The sequence below is a fragment of the Peromyscus californicus genome, unplaced genomic scaffold (genome assembly GCF_007827085.1).
Source record: "Peromyscus californicus insignis strain IS unplaced genomic scaffold, ASM782708v3 Scaffold_5__1_contigs__length_169319896, whole genome shotgun sequence".
NCBI lineage: Eukaryota > Metazoa > Chordata > Mammalia > Rodentia > Cricetidae > Peromyscus > Peromyscus californicus.
Genome location: NW_026294573.1, coordinates 40,513,308 through 40,537,238, shown reverse-complemented (window position 1 = coordinate 40,537,238; position 23,931 = coordinate 40,513,308). Strand labels below are relative to the sequence as shown.

General features: G+C 37.3%; 1 protein-coding gene across 8 annotated transcripts in view; it reads left to right on the top strand.

Moving 5' to 3' along the window:
• LOC128096663 (BEN domain-containing protein 5) overlaps nt 1-23,931 on the top strand; it is a 1,178,660-nt gene that overhangs the window by 565,514 nt on the left and 589,215 nt on the right. The window lies entirely within an intron of this gene.

Genomic DNA, 23,931 nt, shown 5'->3' with positions numbered 1-23,931 from the left:
TAGAATTTATTTAACACTTAACTGATTATGTGTGACAGAGTCCTCATAGAAAATGCTTTCCCTGTACTAAGTGCCTGATTGCTACTCATTGCAAATTTTATAATGGAAATATATAATAATTGCTCTATAAATAAAGATGCAACCATTTAAATATACTTACTGTCATTTCACAGTTTTCAAAGCTTCTAATAATCATTCAAATTAAGCTGGAACTACAAGTTTTAGAAGTCATCATCACCACCACCATGGCAGCTGCCATTGCTGTCTGATCCTTGTGCCAGGTCATGGACTAGGATTGTCTCATGTACTGCATTATCCAGTCATCACAAGACACCTATGAGGTAGCTACTCCCCATTTTACAGATGGTGAAATGAAATTCAGTGACCTTAGCTGACTTATCCTAGTCATACAATTAATAAGTGAGTTAATCAGGGCATGGATATGAATCTGTCACCATGTCATGGGGTTGTTGCTATTCACTGTTCTTTCTATTATCAGTTCTCATTGTCTTTAGTACCTGTGGTTAGGAAATTTAGAATTGGGTTTTCTATTAACTTACAGCAACAAGGTTGGTTACAAGGCAAGCATTTTTTTTTTATATTCTACTGTTTCCTTTTTTTTCTCAACTTTTATCGATTCTATGGATTTCACATCATGCATCCTGATCCCACTTATCTCCTTGTCTCCTCACTTTCACTCTCTGCTCATTCAAACTACCCCAAAACAAAACAAAAACCAACCCCCTCCCAAAAGGAGAATAATCTCATCATTGCCCATTGGGTCACACAGTTTACCCTTTAGTCCATTCAGTTTTGCTTCTAAGTATTCATATTGCTGTGAGTCGTTGGTCTGGTTCAAGGACTCTAGCTTCTGCTACACTATTGATAATGGACTCTCCCTGGGGCTCCTCTTGGATATCCTGTTGTTGTCCTGTGTTGTGGAAATCCTGAAGTTTTGGAACTGTAGGTTCATCCCCTTCACAAGCTCTAACAGTTCATAGATGCAGTGGATGTTGGGTGAGCTAACTCATAGCCCTGGTTCTGGGCCTGTGTGATAGCTGGATTGGTCAGCCTACCTTCTCGCCCTCATCATTACTGCCCTGGCAACCTCTAGCACTGCTTCAACTAGCTCACCCAAATGCACCCTGCGGCAAGGGGTGGGGCCAGTTCTCAGGTCCCCAGATTCAACTCACTCACACTCACACCACCAGGGTCAGTTCTACTGTTTTGCCCAGGTGAGGTGCAAGGCCCTCTCTCCCAACTGCTGCAGAGGGTATATGGGGAGGGTTGTGCTGCAGCTAGTGAGGGGCAGGGTTCGTTCTCTTCCTCTCTTACCAGAAGACTAGCTCTTGCCTGTTGCAGATAGCAAGGGGGGAGGGGGGACATCTTACTCTCACTCATGCCACTACATGGCAGATAAGGGGGGTGGGCAGAGCTAGCTCTGCTGTTCTCATACCCTCAGAGTCCTCTCACCTGTGTCCAGACAATAGGTTCAGCTCTAGTGTGCTGCCCTGCAGATTTGCATGCCCATAGCAAGGTGTGGGGTCATCTTCCCCAAATGGGGAGTGAGAGTGCTTCCACTAGAAGCAGGGCCAGCTCTTTTGCCTCAGTATCCAGTGAGGGTCAGGGCCATCCATCTCAGGGCCAGTAAAGAGTAGAGCTGGCTCAACACAGCCCTCAGATTCCCACACACGTGGTTCCTATGACCCTCTGTGCTAACCCTGGCCGTGAACATTATCACAGCCCCCAGCTGCTGCAGGACCATGGACCCAGACATGGCCCTCAGCAACAGCTTGGGCCCAGATGTCACCATGGCTCTGGTGGTAGCACAGGCCACGCAGGTCAGTATGATCCTGGTGGCAGCACAGCCTCCAGACACTATCATGGTCACAGCCTGTGACTTAGACCACAGGCATTGTATGGCCTTTGGTGACAACATGGTCCACTGGATATCAACATAGACCCTGGCTGTGGCAGGAACATGGACCCAGACATCCTTAGCAGCAGTCAGGGCCCAGATATCACCATGGCCCCAGGTGGCAGTGCAGGCAACCCAGATCGGCATGGCCCCTGCGACAGCGTGGCCCTTAGACACCATCATGGCCCCAGGTGGAAGCTCAGACTACTGGCCTCTGCATGGCCCTCAGTGGCAACAAGAGCCATAGACATCAACCAACACAGACTCCATGGCTGTGTCAGAGCCTGGAACCAAGACGTAGCCCTTGACAATAGCCCAGGCCTGGGCATAACCCTGGATTCGGGTGGTAAGCAGGCCGTTCATGTCAGCCTACTCCTCACTGCCCTCACCTCTTCAGATAGTCCTCTCTCCCCAGCCCATACACACTTCTAGCTCTTGGTCTCTTCCATTTCCCCACCGTGCTCACCATAATGGTCCCCTGACACCTGACAGGATCCTGGTTGAGTTATAAGTGGCAGTGGGTTTAGTCCTGCTTATCCCAACTGCAAGGCATGGCTCAGAGATGTTGCTTTTCATTTCTTGTGTGCCAGACCTAGAAGCCACAGGCTTGGTATGAATGACTTCTTGGTGCCTTTGGTGCCAAGCAGATCCTGGACAGTTGTGCCCACTTCCCGAAAAACCCGTGAGACCAAGAGGTATGGCAGGGAGACATCTGTGTCCTCTGCTGCTCAGGCCTGGAAAGTGCCCAAGCCATAAGGTTACTTTTCTAGAGCAAAGGATAAGTATATTATTTTAATTATTATTCTATTGTTACATAAATTCAAGGATATAGTCTCATTCATCCAGACAGAAACTTTATCATCAATGTATAAAAAAAACATTATTTAAGGAAATTTACTATATAGTTTTGTACTGTGTTTCATCTTTCTGAAAATTGCTCCTCACTTTTAAGAGTAAAAGAGTATAAACAGATAAAATAATACATAGTAATTCTACTAGAAATATACTGTGGTGATTATTACAATTATTTGAAAGCTGTATTGGATAGATATGAAATAGTTCCCTTAATACCCACATTTACTTTAGGCTTGCTTTCTTGATGAGCAGAAAGATGCTGACAAGCTACTTCATTGGATCTTCTGATACGTTTCACAAAAAAATCAAGTCCATGGGCACATAGAGTAAACTACGATCTATTAGGTCTGAGCAGATCTGCAATTGTCAGGGATCTTCTGGCTCTGTGTCCTGAATTATTCCTCCAGACAAGACACAAAAGTCTCTGGTCATTGGATGCAGCCAACCATGGCAGGCAGATAGGGCATGTGTTCTCCCAAGCTGGGTACAAGCAACCAACAGCTTGAGTTACATTTATTGCATATGCCAAGCAACTTCCATCAAACTTACAAATTTAACTCAATTCAACAATTACTTAGTAAACTATTTTTCTCTGTGATCATAGGAATAAGAGACAGACATGCACACAAATTTAGTACTGTGAGTTAATTTTCAGTGGAGGGGTTGTTCAAGATGTGTGACCCAAGGTGAGGCTCTACTTTACATGGGAAAGGGTCAGCCAAATAGCTTAGTTGGTACAGGTATCTCTGCCAATGTTGATGACTTAAGTTTAATCCCTGAGACTCATACTAGAGAAGGAGATAATCCATGTACACAAGTTGCCCTCTGACACCCACATGTACAGGGTGGCATGCATGGTCTCTGACAAACATACATATATGAACACAAAATAGAAGTAAATAAATAAATCATAAATAAAATGTAATAATTTTTGTAACTATTTTGGGAAGCTCTTTAGTTGTGTTGGCCAGTGAGAACTGGCAATATGTCAGGACCAGAATTTTTAAAAAAAGGCTGAGGAATAACCCAGTTACCTATTTACCACTGAATAAACAATCCTTAAAGGTAAAAGGGTAACTGGGATAAAATTTTGTCCCAAGTACCCAATACAGCAAGCAGTTGTTATGAAAATAGCAAGAAGCAGGTGAGCATAAAATCAAGCATGTGAAAAAGATCCTGGGAGATCAGCTCATTAAAGGCAGTCCATGGAAAGAATTTTTGTCTCTCTGAAGAACTGTGGCCAAGCAAATCGAGATTCAGGCTTGAGTTCCAGTCTTATCTAGTCCTAGTAGTAAATTAGAATGTGAGAGCGAAAATGAGAGGAAATACAGTGGCTTGTGGTTCAGAAAGCAAATTGTTCAATTCCACACCTATTCTCACACTCAGACACATTAGGGGACATGCAAATAGCAGAAGACCAATTTTAAGCAACATCTGATGGTATTCTGTGGCTAGAAATAAGCATCCTATTTATACAAAGATTAAAATAAAACCTTTACCTGGAAGCTTGGTGAGTGAGGACTAAGGAATAAAGACAGTATCACATATTGATTCTTGAAATGTTTTCAAAAGTTCTCTACAGCAATTTTCAGCTTCTTTCCACTCCAGAAGAAAGGAAATTATTTGTTCTCATTTCTCTGAAATTATCAGAAAGAAATACAACCATTCACTGCCATTTGATATATAATTAGCATGTATAACTGCTATATTAGCATGTATAGCTATTGCCATAGAAACCAAAAAACATAAAGGACTTCATTTTTCTATACAAACTTCTCTCATGTACTTACATGTAGATTCTTAATTGGCTTTTATCTCAGGAGAGTTACAAGGTATCTCTCAGAAGTATTCCAGCATATGCAAATCCTAACTACATAGGCAAAACCCATCTTGCTCGATTTCTCATGCACCCCATGGAAACTTGGACTTATGTCCCTGATTGATCAGTTCACATACTAATATTTAGATTCAGTTTTTAAATATGGAGCAAAAATATCTGTCACATAAGAGGGAGAGTATCTAGGGCTGGGCTGTGTGGAAGGACAGTGGATCCAGAGTAAGTTCTTTAATAGTTCGTGGTGCTCCTGTGTGGTGGCACATGGCCACTCCAGCAGCATGAGATCAGGTGAGGGGAGCTTCCAAAGAACTGGAAGGCAGAATCCTCGGGGGCTTTGTTATCATTATTGCATAGTGGAGAGCATTATTTTCTTGCAGTGTATAAACACACTGTTTGGCATGTAAACTGTTGACTCCTGTGAATAAACACACCACATAGCATGTAAACTGTTAAGGCCTTGACATTCCCAGGACATGTCCCCTTTGTTCCCAAGAGTTCCTGATGCTTCTGCCTCTTCCTGCTGGGAAGTCTCTACACTCTGCTTTCAGCTGCTTTGCCCATGACTAATCCTCACTATTACAGATCCTGGGTGGTGCTCCCTTCTCTGCCCAGCTCCATACCCAATGTATTCTTCTGTGGAAGTCAGGAGAAAGATACCCCACTGTTTTCAGCATGGTTCTTAGAAATGATCTTCCTTACTCCATGTTTATTTTCTCTCCAGTTTCTTCTCTTCACCCCAGCTGCCCTCATCCTAGTGACATCATCTCTTCCTTCACTAGAGTAATCTGCTGACTTCCCTTCCTGTGGCCATTCTTGCTCTTTTTCCCTGCTTCCCTCAGCCATTTCCTCTTCTCACAAATGTATTCACTGCTCAATTGCTAATGATTTGATTACAAATGTAAATATAAAAATCAGGACCACGCTTAATCAAACATTAAGTAGGAAAATAGCATCATGTTTTAGAATTTGCATTTTTTCAGGCTCTGTGATAGATCAGATTTTGTACATTACTGTCCTATTCCTCACAAAAATGCTTATATATGTGTGTGTGTATATATATATATAATTATCCCTCATTTATCATAAGGAATCTACGTTTTATAACCTTATATTATATGCTCTAAGATCATATTATGTATAGATAAAAATCCAAAATATCTATGATATAAAGGCAAATAGTCCCATTACTACTTTTCAGTAATAAGTTCTGGAGACATAAAAATGAATAAGATATATGGCCATATATGATGAGTCCAAGAAGCTCACAATAAAGAGGACACTTACAGTAACAATAAATTACAACAGGATATGAAAAATGCGAAGCTAAATTACTAAGACTTGAAATTAAAACATTTACATCATTTTCAATCTTTGCAAAGATAAAGGCCTTTAAGAATTCCAAAAAATTCAGTATTTTTTTATGTGCATTTATAGATTCAAGATCTAGGCATAGGCAAGGACTTCACAAATGGGATTCCAATACATCAAAAATAATCATAATTGACAAACGGTATAATATGAAATGTAAAAATGTCTGCACAGCAGAAGAAACAACACAGTGAAGAAACAGACCACAGAATGGGAGAGAATATTTTTCAACTATATGTCTGACAGAAAGTTAAGATCCAAAATATATAAAGAACTCAATAAATTAAATAATAAAAGACCAAATAAGCCAATCAGTAAACCTAGCTCTCATGGCTTGTTCCACCTGACTTTTTCTTTCTTTCTTTCTTTTTCTTTCTTTCTTTTCTTTCTTTCTTTCTTTTCTTTCTTTCTTTCTTTCTTTCTTTCTTTCTTTCTTTCTTTCTTTCCTTTCTTTCTTTCTTTCTTTTTTTAAGATTTTTTTATTCATCTTACATACCAATCACAGATCCCCCTCTTCCCCTTCCTGCACCTCCAGCCTTCCCCATCAACCCCCCCCCCCCCCATTTACTCCTAAAAGAAGGTAAGGCCTCCCATGGGGAGTCAGCAGAGCCTGGCACATTCAATTGAGGCAGGTCCAAGCCCCTCCCCTTGTCTCAAGGCTGTGCGAGGTGTCCCACCATACGTGGTGGGCTCCAAAAAGCCAGCTCATGCACCAGGGATATATCCTGATCCTACAGCCAGGGGGCCTCTTAAGCAGATCAAGCCACACAACTGTTTCTCTTATGCAGAGGGTCTAGTCCAGTCCCATGGCGACTCCATAGGTGTTGTTGGTATAAATTTCATGAGTTCCCACCAGTTTGGTTTGGTTGTCTCTGTAGGTTTCCCCATCATGATCTTGATGCCCCTTGTTCACAGGATCCCTCTTCTCTCAATTTGACTGGACTCCTGGAGCTTGGCCTGGTGTTTGGCTGTTGATCTCTGCATCTGCTTCCATCAGTTACTGCAGAAAGGCTCTATGATGACAGTTAGGATATTCACTGATCTGATTACTGGGGTAAGCCAGTTCAGGCACCCTCTCCACTATTGCTAGTAGTCTAAGCTGGAGTCATCCTTGTGGATTCCTAGGAATTCCCTAGTGCCCAGCTTCTCCCTATCCCTATGATGTCTCTCTCTATCATGGTGTCTCTTTCATTGCTCCCCCACTCCATCCCTGTTCCAACTTTACCATCCCATTCCCTTATGTTCTCATCCTCCATCCCCTACCCTCTATTTGCCCCTCTCATCCCCAGTTTACTCATGGAGAGGTCATCTGTTTCCCCTTCCCAGGGCAATCCATGTGTCCCTCTTAGGGTCCTCCTAGTTAGCTAGCTTCTCTGGAGCAGTGAGTTGTAGTCAGGTTATCCTTTGCTTTACATCTAGTATCCACTTATGAGTGAGTACATACCATGTTTGTCCTTCTGAATCTGGGTTATGTTGGAGAGAATGTGGAGCTGTGGGAACATTCCTCCACTGTTGGTGGATGTACAAACTTGTACAGCCACTTTGGAAATCAGTATGGCAGTTTCTCAGAAAATTGGGAATCAATCATATACCCAAGGAATGTTCAATCATACCACAAAGACACGTGCTCAAGTATGTTCATAGCAGCATTATTCATAACAGCCAGAACCTGGAAACAAACTAGATGCCCCTCAACCAAAGAATGGGTAAAGAAAATGTGGTATATATACAGTGGAGTACTATTCAGCAGTAAAAAACAATGACATCATGAAATTTGCAGGCAAATGGATGGAACTAGAAAATATCATCCACCGGACTTTTTCTAACACTCAGGACCAGGGATGACACCACTGATAGTGAGCTAGGCCTTCCCACATCAGTCATCAATCAAGAAAATACACCATAGGTTTCCACAGGTCAATCTGGTGGGAGCATTTTCTCAATTGAAGTTTCTCTATTCTCAAATGAGCATAACATGTATCAAAATATAGATTATTTTCTGCAAGCCATGGAACTTTTTCCAAAATTGATTCTATTTTAGAATATAAAGTAAATCTCAACAAATATTTTAAATGAAATAATTTACTATAAATTATTAGATTGTAATAGGCTAAAAGTAGAAATCAATAGCAATAGAAACCACAGTATATATGTATAAGCATGGACATTGAACAATACTCTTCTTTTTTTTACCATTTTTTTATTTTTTAATGAAAATATAACATTATTTCCCACCTTGCTTTTTCTTCCTCCAGCCACTCCCATTCCCCTTTTTGCTTCCTCTCAAATTAATGGCTTTTTTTCTTTGTTGTTGGTACATATGTATGCATAAATATGAATACAACTTGCTCAACCTATTCATTATTTTTTTTTTATTTTTTGGTTTTTTGAGACAGGGATTTTCTGTGTAGTCCTGGCTGTCTTGGAACTCACTATGTAGACCAGGCTGGCCTCCAACTCAAATATCTGCCTGCCTCTGCCTCCTAACTGCTGGGATTAGAGGCATGTACCACCACCACCCAGCAGTATTATTTTTACGTATATGATTTCATGCCTGATGACTTGGTATTAGGTAACCAACTATGGGGCTTACCTCTAGGGAAGACCATTTCTCTAGCCTTCAACATTTCTTAGGTGACTTTAGTTCTTTGTCAAGGAGTTGAGTCCTATGAGATTGTCCCCTTTCCTATTACCATATCTGTTGATGTTCTTTGTGTTCAGGTCTTGTTTAGGCAGCCATGTTGTTGAAGTATCATAGGTGAAGAAGCTTCTTTGTCATTTTAGGAGATACAATCTCCCTGGAGATTTCTTGGTCCTCTGGTTCTTACAATCTTTCTGCCTTCTTATCTATGATGTTCCCTGAGCCCTAGGTGCAGGAATTGTGTTATAAATGTATCAGTTGGGGCTAGGTACCCCATGATCTCTCTGCATTTTGTTCTCTGTGTTTTTGACTAGTTATGACTTTCTGTAACAGTCTGTCTCTCTCTGTTGCAAAGAGAAGTTTCTTTGATGAAAGGTGAGACCTACACTTGTCTGTCAGAATAGGGATAAATATGCAGAATGCAGTTAGGGATTATGCTGGTTTATTAAAGTGGCAATAGTAGGTTCTCTTCTAAGATACATGACGTCACTAACCTTGCATAGCTGCCTAGGTTTCCAGTCCAGGCATTATTTCCCTCCTATTGAGTGGGCCTTAAGTATAATTAAACTGCTATTGGTTATCATCAAGATATGAGTGTCACAGTTGCTCCCTATGGACATCTTGCCATGCTGTTCACTATTGTGGCTCATACACATTGTAACTTCGTAGGAATATTGGTTTCTTCCCTCTCTTGGAAGCTTGCATAGCACCTTCTGGTTCTATGAAACTAGTCCTCGGGGAGCAGACTTGAGGTCAAATTCTGCTTAGATCCTCTGAGTCCTCTGTCCTAAGTACATGGTGTCTTCACCAAAAGGGAGTTAAATTCAACTTCTAGGAGGTAACAAAGGGCAACCCCAATAGCATATATTGTTTAGGGATCCTCTTGAACTTCTCTCACCAACAATTCAAAAGGGTGTTTCTCATGCCTGGTTACTGAGGTTTTTGTTAGATAGTCTACAGCACTTGGGAGAAGCATTGTCAGCTCAAGTGGTGTAACTTCATTTAAATTATGTATGTATATGTGTACAGCTAGGCTTATATGTATTAAATAAATTATAATATGATTCCTTATGACTTTTCAAGTATCCTTAATGTTATACTTTCAAATTATCAAGGAGCCATTCAAAAAATCAGGGTTGTGGTGGTTAATCTTGATCATCAACATGATTATACTGGTATATGCATAGGGAATTTGTACAATATATATGTGTACAAATATAATTTGTACAATATATATTTTCATGAAGGTATTTACAGAAGGAATTCACACATGAAAGAACTTCTATGATAAGTATGGTCTAGTTTGTAATTGATGAACTTTGAAGTGAAAAAGGAAAAAAAAAAAGATGTCCAATAGGAAACAGAAAGGATCTGATGGAATCAATTCCGTAAGGAATATTTAAATGTTGTACAGATAAAGGGAGCCTTGCAGGGAGGCTATAACCAGCTATTGGACCAGAAAATCTGTGAGATAGAGCAAAAGCCATGTACTCTCCTATGACTGACCTGAGTTTTCCCCACAGATCTAATGCTGACCACTGCTGTAGTTGTTTGTTACATGGTTTGCTGCCCTAGAATGCTGCCTGCTTCTCAGAAGCAAATACTATGTTTCTATTCCAGCATTTTAAATTTTAGCATGAGAAAATCTCAGGGAGAAAGGAGGAATTAATTAATATAGAATATAAATTTTGAATAATTATACAAAGGCGTGTTACCTACCTTTCCATATCTTTATAGCTATCACCTAGTCTTCTCACAGTCTTTCAATTTCTTCCTGGTAGGAACTTGTCCTATGAAGCAGAAATGTTGAAATTCCTTCAACATTTGTGTTATGCCACTTAATCCCTGGTGTTTGATGAAGAAATATTCAACAACATTATTGACACAGGCATCAGCAAAGTGAGTCACAGGGTACAGAATGAATCACCACTGAGGTAGATGGTATGCAATACTTCATGGTGGCCCACCCTTTGGCCTGGTGTTTCATTGGCTTGGGAGGTGAGCCATTATAAGTGTGGGAGCAGCAAGCTGTTGCCATAGTTTTTGAGTGGTGGCTCATTCCGACAATATGAAAATATAGATGTGCAACCATTTTATAAGCACAATAAACAGAAGACCATGTAACATGCCCTTACCATGAAGTTGCAATAAGCCCGATGAAGACAGTCATCATCCTCTGAAACTGCTAAGGCTGTGGTTGTGCTGGAGGACTTTCCTATTTGGGTAATCATTGGCATTAAGAGAAAAGCGTGTATGAAAATACCTGTGAAGAGGAAAAAATGGGTTAACTATTCTCATCCTGGCTAGTTTCCTGACCACTGTTCTTTAGGTTGCAGTAGTTGGGCATTATCTTTAACCTGAACATTTGCATAATACTTTGAAGTTCTACTTCTGTCTATTCAGAATGATATTAGTAGGAAGATGGAGGATGATAATCTAACATATTGGCCTAGAGGTAACATGTGAAAGGTCTTAAACATAGTGTTAGTGAACTTGTATTTCATACTGATGATATGATTTTAGGCAGTATGGAAATGGCAAAAGTGATATTGTGTTTCTGAAAGATAAAATGAGGATGCATGATGAAATAAAAAGTTATGTATAGTATTTGAAATCAGAATGTAGAATAATAGCCAAGTTAGTGTGAGAAGGGACAGCTAATATTATTATGCAACAAAGGCTGAAAGCTTATGCTTTGAATCCCAACTGTTTTCTCCAAGAAGCATATCTCATTGGAAAAGATGTAAACTGAGAGTCAAAAGACATTAACTGACCAAACAAATGGTGGTGGTAAGTAAGTTGGTATAGCAATCCTCATATTTGATAATGTAGAATTAAAAACAAAATGAGAAGCTCATGGAACCATCTATGAAACTGGAATAATCTATAAAACTGATCGTATTTTAGGTTCCCAAACAAGCTTTAAAAATGCAAAAGTAATGCCTTATATTTTATCAGATTGTATTAGGACAACACAAGAAATATACATCAAGATAAATCATAGAAACAAAATGGAAAGGGAACTATTGGAGGCAAAAGGATTTAGCAGGGAAATGGAGGAAAAGGAAGATGAGTGGGAAGTGTGAGAAGGAGAACCAACCAAAATGCAATGTTTATGGAAATCCTACATGGAAACCTGTTACTTTCTAAGATAATTTAAAAATAAAATACTGTATATATAAATCTCTCTATTTATAAATACACACACATATATATCATATGAGATAATAATATACATATATATATATATATATATATATATATATATATATATATATATCCTATAGCTATGTAACAGGAACACCACAAATACTCAGAGACTGAGAAGAGCACTTTAAAATGAAAAAATGTCATTGAAAGAATGAAGAATGCAATTGAAAAATTCTAGAATCAAATGAAAACCACAGTACAACTTTGCAGAACAGACCAAACAGGGTCTAAGAGGAAAGTGTATAGCTGTATGTTCTTCCATTATGAACTCAGAGAGCTACAAACTAATGATGCACCTCAGAGTTCTAGAACAACTAAATCAAGGCAAAACTAAGATTAGGAATGAACATAATGAAAAGGATATTAAAATAATCTATAAAAGACTTGGTTCTTTGAAAACATAAATAAGAATGACAAGCACCTAGACAAACTTACCAAAAGAAAGAGAACACCTAAATTAATAAAATTATATCTGAAAGTTTGGTGTTAAAAATAGACTTAAATGAAATCTAGATAACATTAGGCAGTGTTTTGAAAAAGTATGTTGCAAAAATGTGGGAAAATGAATGAAAATAAAAGAAATGAATAAATTCATAAATGTTTATAACCTATCAAAATTAAACCAATAAAGTAAAAAAAAAACAGCTTAAGTGGACCTATCAAATGAAAGATGTTTGAAGCGTTAATTAAGTCTACCCACAAGGAAAGTCCTGGAGCTCCTCAGGTTAGTGCTTTATTCTACTAAACTTTGAATGAAAATCTAACACCATTCTACTTTCAAATTATTGTATAAAATAAAAAAGAAAGGAATACTACCAAGCTCCTCCAAAGCCAGTAGACCAATTTCCTTTATCAACATAGATGCAAAATCTTTGAACAAAATGCTGCAAGCCAAATTCAGGAGCATATTAAGAAGATCATCTATTACTATCAAGTTGGCTTCATCACAAGATTGGTTCAATATACACAAATCAATAAGTATGATATAGCATAAAATAAAGAAAATAAATCATATGATTTCCTTAGTGAACACTGAAAAGATGCTGAAATAGCCCCTTGAGATGAAAGCCCCAAAGAAACTAGAAATAGTGAGAACATATCTCAACATAATAAAGGTTATATGTGGCAAACCTATAGCTAATATTAATAGCATTTATTTTTACTTATTTTGTATGTGTGTATGATATGCATGCCCATGCATAGGTGGATGCATGCTTGTGGAGGATAGAGGACAATTTGCAGAAGCTGATTCTCTCTTTCTATCATGTCAGTTCTGAAGATTGAACTCAGGTTGTCAGTTTGGTGACAAGCACCTGGGGACTCTCACTAGCCACAAAAATTATATTAAATGGAGAAACACTGAGAACAACTTCTAAAATATAGACTAAGACAAAGTAACCACTATCTCCACTTCTATTAAATATAGTACTTGAAATCTTGGCCATAACAATAAGACAATTCAAAAAATAATAGAGCTTCAAATAGAAAAGGAAAAAATCAAACTCTTTCTATTTTCCTATTTATGAGATACTCTTATAGCTAAAAGGTCTTATAGACTCCACAAGAAAGTTTGAAATCTGATAAATTCTTCCAGCAAAACACCAATATCCAAACCCAACATACAAAAATTAGTAATTTCTTTGTACAACAATAATTAATTGAGAACAAAATTAGAAAAAGAATGTTTCATTTTCAGTGTTTTCAAAAGCCTAGGAATAACCTATCCATGGATGTTTCAAAACTCTGCGATGAAAAGTGCAACAGTAAAAAAGAAGCTGAGGAAGATACTATAAGATGGAATGACTGTCCACTCTCATGGGTTGACAAAGTTAATATTGTGGAAAAGACTATCTTTGAAAGCAATATACAGATTCAATACAGTCCTCTATAAAATACTAATTAAATATTTCACATAACTAGAAAAAAATCTCAAAATTCACAGAGAAAGACAAAAAACAAAAACAAAACAAGAAACCAAAAACCCTGAAGTCAAAACATTTCTGAAGCAGAAAGAATACTACTGCTGTAGGTGTCATATATCTGACCTCAAATTATGCTACAAAGTCATAGTGACAAAATATGCATGGTGCTGGCTGGTTTAAAACCACAATGCAGAACAATGGATTGACTAATACTCAGGAAATACACCATACAGCCACATCCACCTAGTGTTTGTCAAAACATACATTAGAAAATACTTTTTTCAGCAAATGGTGCTAGGAAAAGAGGCTATCCACCTGCAAGAGAATGAAATATTTCCATATCTCCCACCCTGAACAAAAATCTACTCAAAATGGATTAAAGACTTCAAAATAGTACCTGATATTCTGAACCAGCTAGAAGAAAACACTTTGAGAAATAGGCATAAGCAAGAACATTTTGTGGACTCAATAGCACAAGAAATAACCCTAATAATTGACAAATGGAATTACTTGGAATCAAAACCTTCTGAATTTCAAAAGGAATAATCACCAGATGAAGAGGTAGCCAAAAGAATAAAAGATAATTTTTGTCAGCTGTGCAGCAGACAGGGTCAATATATACAATATATAAATAAATGCAAAAATTCAATCCCAAAATAAAAACAAATTTTTTTAAAAAAACAATTTTTTTAGCCAACAAATGGATTAATAAACTGGATAGGTATTTCTCAAAAGAAAAAATACGATTGCTTCTTGGCCTTTTGGCTAAAATTAAGTGAAATACAAATGATCAATAAATATTTTTTAAAATCCAAAATACTTAATAATCAGGGAAATACAAATAAAAATTACATGTATATTTCATCTCACTTCAGTTAGAATGGCTCTCTTCAAGATAACAAATGACAATAAATGATGAAAAAGATGTATTAAAAGATGAATTCTTATATAATGCTGGTGGGAATATAAACTGGTGTGGCTACTATGTAAGCCAGTATGGGGGTTTCTCAAAATCTGTAAGTAGAACTGCCATATGACCCACAAATGACTGAGCTACACCACTTCATAGTATGGTCCTAAACACTCGAAGTCCTATTACAGAGACTTGTACACCTCATAAATAGTTAGAAAATGGAACCATCTAGATGTCCATCCATAGATGAGTGGGTGAAATAATGTGATACATGTATTCATAGAATTTTATTAAGCCATAAAGGAAAATGACATTTACAGAAAAATGGTAGAAATAGAAATCATGTGAAATGAAATAACACAGCCTCACAAAGATAAACACATATTTATTTATTTGTATATTTGTAAGTGTAGGTCATTTCACTAGGAAGGTGACAATGAACAGAGAAGAAGAGATCTTAAGGGGAAGGGAGAAGAAAGTAATAGATATGTGCCATAAAAGCAGAAGAAAGGCTATTGGTGGTGGAGGATCAGGGCCAACCAGAGTAGCAGGTAATTGTGAGGAATGGGTAGGAGAAAGGCCATTAAGCACAAAGTTCGTATGAAAGTGCCATACTCTACCCATTACTGTACATGCTAATTTTAAGAAACAAAACATGATTTCTGTTTTTATACAACTATAAAATAAAGAATTAATAGAACTATTCAAAGCCAGGTCAGAACTTAAACGATGGTAAAAAGGAGAGTAATGACTTGAGAGGAGATAGAAAGAAAATTAAGAGCACTAAGGTCATAGGCTGATTGTTTACTAATAGACCTATAGACCTACATACTTTGGGAGCTTATTCTAGGCACACCACTTCGTCAATCTAAAGTCTCCATCTTACATCATGAAAAGGGTTCTACAGAAATGTTAGATAAGCACCTAAAAACATATTAATAATTCTGGGATATTTTTCTACAAATTGGTAGAGAAAGTGGAAGAGCCAAGCTAAAGTAAGAAATTACTCTAGAAGAGTGGACAGATGGACACTTCACTGCCTCACTTGCCATGGTGCCATAGAAAACATTCAGATGACAAATTAAAGTTTGGATCATTCTAGGTATAACAATATTCATTTGTTTAATTAAACAAGCAGGTTGGTCTTTGTATAGGTCCTGTAAAAAATGTTAAAACAAAATTAAACTCATAATTAAGCCAGCAAAAGATAAAGATGCTCCAAGTTGAAGACCTTTAATTTATATGAAGTTGAGTCCCAGAGTCATTACACTTTATTAAAGTTACCAAGGCAAAGATGTGATAAAATATTTTATGCAGTTCTTTAAAGGATAAATTGTTCCAACACTTAATGTCCACAAGAAACAGTCAACTAGGATGCCTTCATAGCTTAGTGATTGCAAGTTCTTGAAGAGGTTGAGAAGTTAAAGCTGGCTCTTCTTTCTTTATTTTCTACTACTAGAAGTTTCCGTATCCTATCAATTATTAGTCATACATCAGAAATTGATGAGGGAGCTGAGCTCAGGAGTTCATTATTATCACATACAATGAGGTGAGAGGACTCTTGCTCGATGTACCAATATTACTATGATCCAACTTATTTTGCCTTTCTTCTTCTCTTCCCTCCCTCCTTTCATTTGCTTCCCCCTTTCCATCCCTCCAAAATATATTACTTGGCACCCACTACCAGCAGACATACAAAATGTATATACCAAACCTGTAAAAAATGTTAACTTCAATGATTCATCTGCCGCTTTCAAGGCTCTCCATAAAATGGCTAGCCTGTCTTCAAACTCTTGTTTTCTACTACCTCTGTAAATGGGTCTTATATTAGTCTCCAAACACCATAAATCTTGCCCTACACCTCTTTCATTTCTGTGCTTTTGTGGGGATGATTCACAGACACAGAATGACCTCTGACTCCTTTTCTATTAAAGTCCTTTACCTTGTAAGGCCAATACCAAATGCTATCATCTCTATTACACCATTCTTCCACCCTTATTTTTTCTTTTTCTTCTTCTTCTTCTTCTTCTTCTTCTTCTTCTTCTTCTTCTTCTTCTTCTTCTTCTTCTTCTTCTTCTTCTTCTTCTTCTTCTTCTTCTTCTTCTTCTTTTTCTTCTTCTTCTTCTTCTTCTTCTTCTTCTTCTTCTTCTTCTTCTTCTTCTTTTTCTTCTTCTTCTTCTTCTCCTCCTCCTCCTCCTCCTCTTCCTCCTCCTCCTCCTCCTCCTCCTCCCCCTTCTTTTCCTTCTCCTCCTTCTCCTTTTTTTTTGGTTTCCTTCTTTAGCTTCTTTTAAGATTATCCTTTTTTTTTCAAAATATATCTTAAATTTTTAATTGAACTAATTTATTCATTTATCTACAGACATTTATGAGAATTTGGAGTTGTTTGTTGTTGTTTGCCGAGCTTTATACAAGTCAACAAGATTTTGGCTTCTATGTCTATCTAGTGGCTGTTCTGTTCACTAACCCCAGATAAGTTTATTAGGGTGCACAATATATTGGGGGACATAGTATCACCACAGACAAAAACCAAATTCTTAAAAGATTGTGGAGCTTGCCGTGCATTGCAGATTGTAACTGCAGGGGGCATGATTAAGAGCCATGTCAAACATTTCAAAGCCCAAACTCTGTCTGCTGTTATACATAGTTCAAAGAATTAGCTTGTTGCATTTGTTTGTCTGAAGTGGCAGATTTGCTTGAGTGTTTGTTCAAAAACTACCTGAAGGAAGCCTCCAGTTGAGTAAATTTATGAGTGTGAAGTTGGGAGTGATTTTGTACCTTTGGTACTTAGTAATATAAAGTTTCTGTTCATTTATCATTTAATTGGTATGACTATAGAATCAAGTAACTGACATTTAATGCCAGTAGGTGTGTCTGACCTTTTGACATTGTGGCATAATATTATCATCTACAAAATTCATGCTTGAGAACCGTACAGATGAGTAACAAAACAGAATTACAAAAAGCTCTCATGTTTTAAGTAAGTTTATGATTTTGTAATGGACTGATGTATTCATAGCTGTCCTTGACTGCATGGGGCTCATAGGGCCACAGACTGCACATTCATGTTCCAGAATAAATATATACAGATATATGATGTTCTCTTTAAAGTAAGTTCGGAAATACAGAGTAACTTATTTGACGCTCAGATGTCAAATGCTGGATAGCATAATTTCTATCTGTGTATGAAGCAACATTATAGAAAACAGACATGCTATAATATTAAATATAATAATAAAGTATATTATAATGTACATTTACTTAGTTCCCAATGATTATGATTTCACACTGTATATGAACCCCAATGGTGAGCTCTTAACACATCATCTCAGTTCTCATAACTGTCTGAGAAAGCGATCATTATCTCCTTGTCTAGCAAATCTAAGCTAGGCTCTAACAGTTACCTAAGCCTTAAGGTCAAACAGGTAGAACACCCCTTGTGCTTGCTGATTAGCTAAGTAATTCTATCTTCATTTAGCAGATAGGAAATTGAAGCTCAGGATGGCAGAAAACTGAAAGTGTTTCAAGGCCACACAATTAGAGACTGCTTCTCAGAGTTCTTATTTCCAAAAAGCAGGATTTCTGTGTGTGTGGCAGGGTGGAGGTTGGTGCTAAATTCTTGTTGAGGATTAGTGACATAGAAGCTGCCATTGAAACTGACAGTGTGTCCATTCTCTATGGTTAAAATGTGCAGCCTGAATTTTTCCACAGGAATACCAGGTGCATATGAAGATGAGTAGGTACTACACCATGCCAAAATTAGTTTCAGGACTCGACAAGAAGTTTCTCGTGGCTCTGCAGAGTGGCGACATAATCTTCAGATTATGACAGTCTCTTTTGTTTATTTATTCCTTAGAGATATACTTACCCAGTGTTCCCCAGGCTAGATTCCAGCACAGCTTCCCGAATACTGGGGTTACAGGAGTGCATCCCCCTGCATGGTTCAATTTTGTGTTCTTCTTGTGAGTAGTTGAGACTAAGTAGATAGACTAAGGACTTAAAGCATCTTGTGTGACTCTGGAATTACTTTAAAAGTCCTATTGCTCTGTCTTCATGCCTTATCAAATCATGCCAGTCAAAGAGTAGCCATAATTTATCATCATCCTTGGAAAGCCAAAGTTTTGTTTGGTTATTTTCACCCTGTTCCCATAGAAGTATCATAGAGTTGTCCATAAGCAATTATTTAAAATTATTTGTCTTAGAAATTTCAGATTTAGAATTGAAAGTCTGTGATTTTATAAATATCCCTCTGACCTTACTTCCTTGTTCTCAAAATATGACATTAAATCTTTATTTATGGGTGGTTATAACAACGAGAAATAGCATATGCCCAGTTTCTGGGTTATTGGAGACACTCTATGTTAGAAGAAGTAAACATTTGTTTCCTAACTTTTAAGCACAGAATCTGGTCTATTGTGATCACCAGGGTTTAGATAGCTGGGTTATTTTGTCTATAGAAATCTTGAAGAGCCAGTCCTCTAAACCTAAAATATGAACGAAGGTCACCTTATAACCAATTTTCCTAAACAAAATCCAATATTTTTTAACTATTTCTCTTTGTGAAGGATGTTTGAATAAATGTTGAGAACCATCTCTCTGTGGCACTGTAATGAGTAATTGTTCCATTTTGTTTTTGTTTGCCGTTTCTGGAAATTAGCTTTTCAAGTTATCCTAGTGATCCTCAACCTCAACTCGTATACAACTTCCCCCACATCATATCAAAATTGTTGGATAAAATACAGAATTAATGATTAGTGTTGCTTCTGAAATAAGGGCATAAAGAGCACTATGAACTCTCACATATGGCTTAGTTCTCTCTCCCTGTATGGAGGCAGCTTCTGTATCATAAGAAGTTCTGTGGTTCTCTACATAGTCCATAGTCATGGTTAAGAATGAACCCTCTTGCTAGTAGCCACATGGATGAGCTTATAGTTGTATCTTCTAGCCATAGTCAAATTCTCAGGAGATTACATCTTGAATTTACAGTTTGACTAAAACTTCATGAGTGACCTTAAATTAGAATTAAACAGTTAAGCCGCTCCCATAAAACTGACTTTCAGACAAGATCAAAGATAACATTTACTATTTCAAGCCAGTAAGAATTACAATTATTTGTCATGCAGTAGCATATGGATATCACTAATTTGTTTACTCAAGTCCAAAGAAAATTGGTACTTATGTTTGTTATTCCTTTCCAAGATCTTTGACTCTCTTGTGTTAGCATCTGAAATTGTGAATTACCTGTCCATTGTCTACCTAAGATGATTAAATTGGGATGAGGAATCATTAACTTCAATGTTTTCAGTAAAAGGAAAACTGGGATCTAGATGCCAATGACTAGGCTGATGTAAATATCCTGGCTTCAAGTTTCTGGAGTCACATAGGTAATAGATAAGACTCAAAGACTCAGTATAGGGCCTGACATTTAGTAGAAGCTCTGTAAACATCTGCCACTCTCTACTCTTTACATAGGTGTTCAGTCTACCTATCTATATGCATATGGACTTGTCTCTCTCTTCAAAGGGTAGGTTTCCAGATCAAAACTGTAACAACTCTGCATTGCACCATGAGTGTTAACCGGGGTGAGAAAGCATGAACTCTGCGCATATGTGTACCAGTACATGATGATATACATACATAAATTCAGCCCATGTACCAAGATATGAAGTAGATTACCTTTCCAAACGAAGTGCACTTTGCAATGTTCATTCCATGAACTATATGAAATTCTTTCTCCTAGAGCTCTGTTGTTGAGGATAGTGCCAATAGTCCTCTGTATGGTATAAGTTGAAAGGAAATAGAATATAGCTGGAGTCTAGCACAGAGGGAAACCCTGGAAGACTCCCTTGCTGGGCAGGTTACTTTTAACATATCATCCAGGAAGAAAATGATTTCGGCTAATCCCCAGACTGATGTAGAGATAGCCGTTGTTAACAGTGTCAGCTTGTCATCCCTGAGCTACAAGCTATGGTTACCTTATCTTCATTAGATCTGTTTAGAGTCCCATTTAGAAGTGAGAACAACTACCCCCCTGGTAGTCTTTACTCCTCTCCTAATAGAAATCCACTTCTCTGAATATAACATGTGTAGTTCTAAGACTGGGCCTGGAAAGCAGGCTGTATGAATTCTAGTCCCTGCTCCAACATTTAGTGTCAGGGAAAGTTACTTCACTTCTAATGTTTATTTTTCTCCATTGCAAAATGAGATAACAGTATGTCCATCTCAAGAGGTCATTATAATAATTAAATTGATTAATATGTGTAAATATTTGAAAGCAGCACCTGATACATAGCAAATACTCAGTACACCTCAGCTCCCTCTTATTACTGTTTGTGCTATAAGGCAGGGTAGGGCAACGGTCTGGGGCTTCTGAATTAGATGCCTACTTTGTGTCTGTGACCTGGAAAGTTTACTCAACTCTTCTTTGAGCTAGAAGTTTGTTCTTTGCATCAGGGAAGATGTTATTACACCAGAGGTTGTTTTAATGATTAAACAAGTCTACACACATAGATATAAGCATTGGTGAAACATGTACTTCCCTTCTGTTTCTTTAGCTAGTTAGTAAGTGCTGTTTATGAGAAATCACATTCATCAACCTTAAAAAAAATGTGTGTGAAAAAGAGTGCACTGTTGTAAGGAAAGGAGGTGGTTCTATATGTAGCATCAGATAGATGGGTACAACATTTATGTTCATGGTTGAATGCTTTGGAGTTTTTATAAAAATAAACTCTAGCAGATACAATTAAGAACTCAGCATTCAGAATGGAAACAAGCACTGGTCTTCACTGTGTGGGCAATAAAACCTGAAAAAGAAAACAATCAATATGTTGACTCAATTAAGTTTTCAGCTACAAATAACTAATTTCAATCCTCATGGCATTTCTAGGATTCCAAATATATTGCTTATTCTTCTTAAAATATTAATATTGCCTGAATTATTTATGGAGGCAAGAAACACTGTACTCTTTTAACATGGAAGAGAATGGAAGGTTATTTCATGTCAGCAACATGGAAGACAATAACAAATTTGAAATGTAAATAATACCTCTGAGAATAAAGTGTGGTTAAAGGCCAAAGCACACGATTTCCAGACATTTTCTTTGTGATATGCAAGTTGGAAAGGCAATGGAAAATACTGTCCTAGGCTTTTGATTCTTTTTGGATTGTCAGCACCTTGTGGACTATTGAAATTATTTAAGGAATGTTAATAATTAATAACAATATGCATGTAATTAAAAGAACCAATAACAACACTAATAGTAGCTCTCATTTGTTGATATTTTATGTCATGGCTACTATATAGTGTTTATAAAATTATGTTATCTGTACTCCTAATGGATGCTATCTGGATAAATGAATGGAAAATTTGGAGAAATTAAATGTTTGCATCCCTGGCCTCTGACTCCTGAGTTCTTTGCATGACATAATATATTATCTTCATGAATAAACATCATTAATTCTCTTTGTTAATTCATTTAACAGCAGGCTAGCTCTGTTTCTATTGCATCTGGTGGCTAATTTTAGCTTTTTATTTATTTTTATCATAAAACAAATCTATTTTACTCTTTGAGAATTGCATACATGTATGCAGTGTATTTTGATTATATCCAACCCCTACTTCCTATACATTTTTTATTATTTATTTATTTATTTATTTATTTATTTATTTATTTATTTATTTATTTATTTTTTGTTTGTTTGTTTTATTTTTATTTTTTTCCTATACATTTTTTGATGTTGGTAGTCTTCACTGTTGTAGAGAGAGCATAGTCTGAAGTAAACAGACATGGTCTTGCTTCCCAAATCTCCTCTTTCTAGCAATATTATCTTGGATTACTTAGTGCTTAGAAGATATCTAAGCTAGAAACTGGTATTGTTTTTGTTTTATTATTCAAATATCAGGGCTTTTAGGGGATAATATTTGATCAAGGTCCTACTGTAATTGTGTAGAGATTCTGCATTTGAATTTAAGTCTATCAAAGGTGTCCACATTACATGCTTTTAGAACTTTATGTTAACTGCATGATTGTAAGTAATTACAATTTGATGGTTTGGAAGGTTGTCTAGAAATCCATTTTGCTGATGGGGAGTTAGAGGCCTGGAAAGTATTTGGACTGCTGTATACTCACATGAGAGATGAATAGATGAGGAAAGGAGGCCAAGTGTTCCTAGATTCTGTTGTTTTCCAGCTTGCTTAGTGGGTTGACATGTTCCTACTGAACAGGGCTTTGCTCTTCTTCTTCTGGAAATCTGTTAGATGACGGATAAAGGGCTCTCTGGTGGAATTGCACTTGGAGACAATCTCTCTTTGATGTCATTGAAATGACTTTATTTACTGTGACCTTGGATTTCTTTTCATCATTAAGAGAGGTATTTTGTGTGTTTAAGTACTGCATTATTAATAATATTTGTCTGCGCACAGTGTCATGATCAATTTTTCATGTGCATCATTCCTTATGCAGCTCCAGTTGAATCACAAAAAGAACTTTACCTTTCTTCTCTCCTCTCCTCTCCTCCCCTTTGCTCTCCTCTCTTCTCCTCCTCCTCTTTAGTCTTTTTTTCTAGAAGAATGGCAGACCTGAGCCTTCCTACCTGCAAGACACTTGAGAACTGTTTCCCAGGTCTGCCAGTGTCATTTTAGGGACTACACCACTGTGAGGCAGCTGTGAGAATATAGTTTGGTTACCTGCCCAAACCTGAAGTTGTTATTCCTGTTATTCTGTTGTCTTATCTGCCTCTCCTCCCTCTGTGGCTTTTTTCCTCCCTCCTTCCATTTTCCTCCTTCAAACACTCTGTTAACCTCTGTAATGCACCAAGCATTGTGCCAGGAGCTGCGACTAAAGGCAGGAAAGAAGAAAAGGCCTTAGATCTTAGTGAATCTCCACGTTGATTATGAAGCATTCACAGAGCACTTTGATTGGCAGTATGATCTATGTCAATTCAGAGATGTTATTACTTATTTTATTGTCTTCTTATCTATAAATAAAGTTCAACTTTCCATCTTCCCTGAACTGTATTTACTTTGAAACTTCCAAGTAAGTAAAGATTTTCTACCTGTTTCCAAGATAGATTCTTGTACTATTATTCATCTCTCATAACTCCAGGGAATATTCAAGTTGGAGTAGTTCTGCTTACCCTAAATTCTATCAGTCTAATTGGTGAAAGAACCTTAATTTGGTATTTTTTAAATACAAGACTGTCAACCTCTTGTACTGCTAAATGTGTTGTCTCAGGTATGGCTGATTGGAGTTTTCACCCTAACTCAGCAGC